This window comes from Lolium rigidum, chromosome 6 (genome assembly GCF_022539505.1).
Source record: "Lolium rigidum isolate FL_2022 chromosome 6, APGP_CSIRO_Lrig_0.1, whole genome shotgun sequence".
NCBI lineage: Eukaryota > Viridiplantae > Streptophyta > Magnoliopsida > Poales > Poaceae > Lolium > Lolium rigidum.
Genome location: NC_061513.1, coordinates 169750345 through 169758323, shown reverse-complemented (window position 1 = coordinate 169758323; position 7979 = coordinate 169750345).

Sequence of the window (7979 nt, the reverse complement as noted above, 5' to 3'; positions counted from 1 at the left end):
GCTTAGAACTTTCTATATCATTATCAACAATGGTGTTCAAAGCGTTCATACTAATATTACTACTAGCATGCAAATAAGGTTCCATAGGTTTTTTAATTTTCGCATCAAACAATCCATGTCTTAACTCAGGAAATAGTTTAAAAAGCTCACGGTTGTTTTCCATTATGCCTTACTAGTGTTTAACAAGAAACAAAAAGATGCAATTGCGGGATCTAAAGGAAATAGCTTCGAGCACTCACACACCGGCAACAGTGCTAGGAAATAGCTTAGTAGTCGGAGGATGTGAATACCTTTTACCTTACCTCCCCGGCAACGGCGCCAGAAAATAGCTTGCTGTCTACTGCTGGTGCGTGGTTGACGTGGGAGTTAGGAATCTACTGTGGTGTAGCTTTTCTTCGTTCCCGACAACGGCGCCAAAAAATAGCTTGATGTCTACGCACGCTTCTATTTACGTAGACGGTGTTGGGCCTCCAAAAGCGAGAGGTTTGTAGAACGGCGAGCAAGTTTCCCTTAAGTGAATCACCCAAGGTTTATCGAACTCGGGGAGGTAGAGGTCAAAGATATCCCTCTCAAGCAACCACTGCAATTACGATACAAGAAGTCTCTTGTGTCCCCAACACACCCAATACACTTGTCAGATGTATAGGTGCACTAGTTCGGCGAAGAGATAGTGAAATACAAGTAGTATGGATGAATATGAGTGGTAATAACAATCTGAATAAAATATGGCAGCGAGTAAACATGCAATAGAACAGTAAGTAAACGGAGATTCGATACTTAGAAACAAGGCCTAGGGATCATACTTTCACTAGTGGACACTCCCAATATTGCAATCATAAAGGAATATAAATAAGCACTTCACTATGCGATTCTGAATTACTCTTTGGCAAGATAACGAACACTAATTCATCATGTAGGCATACCTTAAAGATGTATTCCCAAGTACTAATAAACACCCCACGCTGTCACTGTGAGCATTCATAGGAGGTACTAACACACCACAATTTCATAGAAACATCCAACTCAAATCATAACTCAGTGAATAAGTATTCACGTGAAATATAGCCTAAGAGACCCACGCGGTGCACACACTGTCACCTTTACACACGTGGGACAAGGAGTCTCCGGAGATCACATAAGTAAAATCCACTTGAATAGCATAATGACATCTAGATTACAAAGCTCATCATATGGATCTCAATAATGTAAGGCAGCTCATGAGATCATTGTATTGAAGTACATGGGAGAGAGATTAACCACATAGCTACCGGTACATCCCTTAGCCTCGATGGAGAACTACTCCCTCCTCATGGGAGACAGCAGCGGTGATGAAGATGGCGGTGGTATCGATGGAGATGCCTTCCGGGGACAATTCCCCGTCCCGGCGGCGTGCCGGAACAGAGACTTCTGTCCCCCGAATCTTGGCTTCGCGATGGCGGCGGCTCTGGAACTTTTCTCGTATCGTGGCTTATCGGTATCGAAGTTTTAGGTCACCAGGGCTTAAATAGGCGAAGAGACGGAGTCGGAAGGGCTACGGGGCAGCCACACAACAGGGGGGCGCGACCCCCCCCCCCCTTTGGGCCGCGCCGCCACCATGTGTGGTGGCCCTGGGCCTCTCCTCTGGCCCCTCTCCGGTGTTCTGGAAGCTTCGTGGAATTATAAGATACTGGGCGTTGATTTCGTCCAATTCCGAGAATCTTTCCTTACTAGGATTTCCGAAACCAAAAACGAGCGAGAAAACGAGAGCGGCACTTCAGCATCTCGTCAATAGGTTAGTTCCGGAAAACGCATCAATACGATATAAAGTGTGAACAAAACATGTGAGTATCATCATAAAAGTAGCATGGAACATAAGAAATAATAGATACGTTTGGGACGTATCAAGCATCCCCAAGCTTAGTTCCTACTCGCCCTCGAGTAGGTAAACGATAACAAGAATAATTTCTGAAGTGACATGCTATCATAATCTTGATCAATACTATTGTAAAGCATATGAGATGAATGAAGAGATTCAAAGCAATGGTAAAGACAATGAGTAAACAACTGAACCATATAACAAAGACTTTTCATGAATAGTACTTTCAAGACAAGCATCAATAAGTCTTACATAAGAGTTAACTCATAAAGCAATAAATTCAAAGTAAAGGCATTGAAGCAACACAAAGGAAGATATAAGTTTCAGCAGTTGCTTTCAACTTTCAACATGTTTATCTCATGGATAGTTGTCAACATAAAGCAATATAACAAGTGCAATAAGTAAACATGTAAGAATCAATGCACATAGTTGACACAAGTGTTTGCTTCTAAGATAGAAAGAAGTAGGTAAACTGACTCAACATAAAGTAGAAGAATGGCCCTTCGCAGAGGGAAGCATGGATTACTATTTTTGTGCTAGAGCTTTTCATTTTGAAAACAAGAAACAATTTTGTCAACGGTAGTAATAAAGCATATGTGTTATGTATAAGATATCCTATAAGTTGCAAGCCTCATGCATAGATTACCAATAGTGCTCACACCTTGTCCTAATTAGCTTGGATTATCATGGATTATCATTGCATAGCATATGTTTCAACCAAGTGTCACAAAGGGGTACCTCTATGCTGCCTGTACAAAGGTCTAAGGAGAAAGATCGCATTTGATTTCTCGTTTTTGATTATTCTCAACTTAGACATCCATACGGGACAACATAGACAACAGATAATGGACTCCTCTTTAATGCATAAGCATTCAACAACAGTATAATATTCTCATAAGAGATTGAGGATTAGTTGTCCAAACTGAAACTTCCACCATGGATCATGGCTTTAGTTAGCGGCCCAATGTTCTTCTCTAACAATATGCATACTCAAACCATTTGATCATGAAAATCGCCCTTACTTCAGACAATACGAACATGCATAGCAACTCACATGATATTCAACAAAGGTGTAATAGTTGATGGCGTCCCCAGGAACATGGTTACCGCTCAACAAGCAACTTATTAAGAAATAAGATACATAGCTACATATTCTTCACCACAATAGTTTTTAAGGCTATTTTCCCATGAGCTATATATTGCAAAGACAAGGAATGAAGTTTTAAAGGTAGCACTCAAGTAATTTACTTTGGAATGGCAGAGAAATACCATGTAGTAGGTAGGTATGGTGGACACAAATGGCATAGTTTTAGGCTCAAGGATTTGGATGCACGAGAAGTAATCCCTCTCAATACAAGGTTTAGGCTAGCAAGGTTGTTTGAAGCAAACTCAAGTATAAACCGGTACAGCAAAACTTACATATGAACATATTGCAAGCATTATAAGACTTTACATCGTCTCCTTGTTGTTCAAACACCTTAACCAGAAAATATCTAGACTCTAGAGATCAATTATGCAAACCAAATTTTAACAAGCTCTATGTAGTTCTTCATTAATAGGTGCAAAGTACATGATGCAAGAGCTTAAACATGATCTATATGAGCACAACAATTGCCAATTATCAAATTATTCAAGACATTATACCAATTACCACATGCAGCATTTTCTGTTTCCAACCATATAACAATTAACGAAGCAGTTTCAACCTTCGCCATGAACATTAATAATAAAGCTAAGAACATATGTGTTCATATGCAACATCGGAGCGTGTCTCTCTCCCAAACAAAGAATGCTAGGATCCAAATTTATTCAAACAAAAACAAAAAACAAAACAAACAGACGCTCCAAGTAAAGCACATAAGATGTGACGGAATAAAAATATAGTTTCACTAGAGGTGACCTGATAAGTTGTCGATGAAGAAGGGGATGCCTTGGGCATCCCCAAGCTTAGATGCTTGAGTCTTCTTGAAATATGCAGGGATGAACCACGGGGGCATCCCCAAGCTTAGACTTTTCACTCTTCTTGATCACATTATATCATCCTCCTCTCTTGAACCTTGAAAACTTTCTCCACACCAAACTCAAAACAAACTCATTAGAGGGTTAGTGCATAATCAAAAATTGACATGTTCAGAGGTGAAACAATCATTCTTAACACTTTTGGACATTGCTCAAAGCTACTGGAAGTTAATGGAACAAAGAAATCCATCCAACACAGCAAAAGAGGCAATGCGAAATAAATGGCAGAATCTGTCAAAACATAACAGTCCGTAAAGACGAATTTTTTAGAGGCACCAGACTTGCTCAGATGAAAATGCTCAAATTGAATGAAAGTTGCGTACATATCTGAGTATTACGCACGTAAATTGGCAGATTTTTCTGAGTTACGTACAGAGAACGCTGCCCAAATTCGTGACAACAAGAAATCTGTTTCTGCGCAGTAATCCAAATCTAGTATGAACCTTACTATCAAAGACTTTAATCGGCACAACAATGCAAGAACATCAAGATAAGGAGAGGTTGCTACAGTAGTAACAACTTCCAAGACTCAAATATAAAATAAAATTGCTGTAGTAAAATAAAAACATGGGTTATCTCCCAAGAAGTGTTTTCTTTATAGCCATTAAGATGGGCTCAGCAGTTTTAATGATGCACTCCCAAGAAATAAGAGTTGAAGCAAAAGAGAGCATCAATAAGAAAATTCAAAACAAATTTAAGCCTAACCCACTTCCTATGAAAAGGAATCTTGTAAATAAATAAGTCATGCAACAAGCATAGGAAAACTAGACAATCGCAACTTCAAGATTTTCAGCATATAGAGAGGTGTTTTAGTAACGTGAAAACTTCTACAACCATATTTTCCTCTCTCATAATGATTTTCAGTAGCATCATGAACAAACTCAACAATATAACTATCAAATGAAACATTCTTATCATGAGTCTCATGCATAAAATTATTACTACTCCCAACATAAGCATAGTCATTCTTATTAATTGTAGTGGGAGCAAATTCAACAAAGTAGCTATCATCAAATATAGGAGGCATATTGTAATCATAATTAAGTTTATCCTCCATAGTAGGCGGCACCAAAAGACCACTATCATTATAATCATCATAAATAGGAGGCAAAGTATCATCAAAGAAAATTTTCTCCTCAATGCTTGGGGGACTAAAAATATCATGCTCATCAAAACCAGCTTCCCCAAGCTTAGAACTTTCTATATCATTATCAACAATGGTGTTCAAAGCGTTCATACTAATATTACTACTAGCATGCAAATAAGGTTCCATAGGTTTTCTAATTTTCGCATCAAACAATCCATGTCTTAACTCAGGAAATAGTTTAAAAAGCTCACAGTTGTTTTCCATTATGCCTTACTAGTGTTTAACAAGAAACAAAAAGATGCAATTGCAGGATCTAAAGGAAATAGCTTCGAGCACTCACACACCGGCAACAGTGCTAGGAAATAGCTTAGTAGTCGGAGGATGTGAATACCTTTTACCTTACCTCCCCGACAACGGCGCCAGAAAATAGCTTGCTGTCTACTAATGGCGCGTGGTTGACGTGGGAGTTAGGAATCTCTGTGTTGTAGCTTTTCTTCGTTCCCCGGCAACGGCGCCAGAAAATAGCTTGATGTCTACGCACGCTTCTATTCCTGTAGACAGTGTTGGGCCTCCAAGAGCAGAGGTTTGTAGAACGAGCGAGCAAGTTTCCCTTAAGTGAATCACCCAAGGTTTATCGAACTCAGGGAGGTAGAGGTCAAAGATATCCCTCTCAAACAACCCTGCAATTACGATACAAGAAGTCTCTTGTGTCCCCAACACACCCAATACACTTGTCAGATGTATAGGTGCACTAGTTCGGCGAAGAGATAGTGAAATACAAGTAGTATGGATGAATATGAGTGGTAATAACAATCTGAATAAAATATGGCAGCGAGTAAACATGCAACAGAACAGTAAGTAAACGGAGATTCGATACTTAGAAACAAGGCCTAGGGATCATACTTTCACTAGTGGACACTCTCAACATTGCAATCATAAAGGAATATAAATAAGCACTTCACTATGCGATTCTGAATTACTCTTTGGCAAGATAACGAACACTAATTCATCATGTAGGCAAACCTTAAAGATGTATTCCCAAGTACTAATAAACACCCCACGCCGTCACTCGTGAGCATTCATAGGAGGTACTAACACACCACAATTTCATAGAGACATCCAACTCAAATCATAACTCGGTGAATAAGTATTCGTGAAATATAGCCTAAGAGACCCACACCGTGCACACACTGTCACCTTTACACACGTGGGACAAGGAGTGTCCGGAGATCACATAAGTAAAATCCACTTGAATAGCATAATGACATCTAGATTACAAAGCTCATCATATGGATCTCAATCATGTAAGGCAGCTCATGAGATCATTGTATTGAAGTACATGGGAGAGAGATTAACCACATAGCTACCGGTACAGCCCTTAGCCTCGATGGAGAACTACTCCCTCCTCATGGGAGACAGCAGCGGTGATGAAGATGGCGGTGGTGTCGATGGACATGCCTTCTGGGGGCAATTCCCCGTCCCGGCGGCGTGCCGGAACAGAGACTTCTGTCCCCCGAATCTTAGCTTCGCGATGGTGGCGGCTCTGGAACTTTTCTCGTATCGTGGCTTATCGGTATCGAAGTTTTAGGTCACCAGGGCTTAAATAGGCGAAGAGACGGAGTCGGAAGGGCTACGGGGCAGCCACACAACAGGGGGCGCGCCCCCCTTGGGCCGCGCCGCCACCATGTGTGGTGGCCCTGGGCCTCTCCTCTGGCCCCTCTCCGATGTTCTGGAAGCTTCGTGGAATTATAAGATACTGGGCGTTGATTTCGTCCAATTCCGAGAATATTTCCTTACTAGGATTTCTGAAACCAAAAACAGCAGAAAACAGGAACTGGCACTTCGGCATCTCGTCGATAGGTTAGTTCCGGAAAACGCATCAAAACGATATAAAGTGTGAACAAAACATGTGAGTATCATCATAAAAGTAGCATAGAACATAAGAAATTATAGATATGTTTGGGACGTATCAGCAAGCAACAGACTATCGCATTAAGCAATGTGTGTAAAGTAAATAATAGAATTATCCTCAGATAAAACATTGTTGTTTTCTCCCTAGTAGCAATAGCATATCTACAATCTTAGAAGTTAAATTCAATCTTCCAGAAAACTAGAGGCATGAACCCACTATCGAGCATAAATACTCCCTCTAATAGATACAGGCAACTACTTGATCAAGGTAACTACAAGTACCGGAGAGCATTCAAGATCTTAAATAACAGTATATGATAATATGATGAATAATCTGATTACAATTTCACAATTTATCGGATCCCAACAAACACAACACCGATTACATCGTATGGATCTCAATCATGTAAGGAAGCTCATGAGATCATTGTATTGAAGTACATGGGAGAGAGAATACCAACTAGCTACAGCCGAGAACTCGTAGTCCAGGGGGAACTACTCACGAACCATCATGGAGTCGAAATGGAGGCGGTGGAGTCAATGGAGATGGCTCCGGGGGTCAATCTCCGTCACGGCAGGGTGCCGGAACAGGAACTTCTGACCCCCGAAACTCGTTTGGACGATGACGGCGGTGACGGAACTTTTCATGGACGGAGGCTTGTATATTTAGGATTTTCACGTCGAAGGCTTTATATAGGTGGAAGGGCGAGGTCGGTGGGCGCCAGGTGGCCCCACATTTACCCTAGGCGTGGGCCAGGTCCAGGCCGCGCCTAGGGGTGGTTTGGGCGCCCTGTTGCACCTCTTCGACCCCCCTCTGGACTTCGTCTTCCTTTCGGTAAAATATTGACTTCGGCTTTTGTTTCGTCTAATTCCGAGAATATTTCCTGTACAACTTTTCTGAAATACAAAAACGGCAGAAAACAGGGAACTGGCATTGTGGCATCAGTGCCGAAAATCATGTAAAAGTGCAACAAAGTGTAAGAAAAACATATATGAATTGGTGTAAAACAAGCATGGAGCATCGATACGTTTGGGACGTATCACCCGGTCCTTTCCTTTACACTGATAAATTCATCTTCTGCAATCATGTTCTGTTTACTTTCGGCA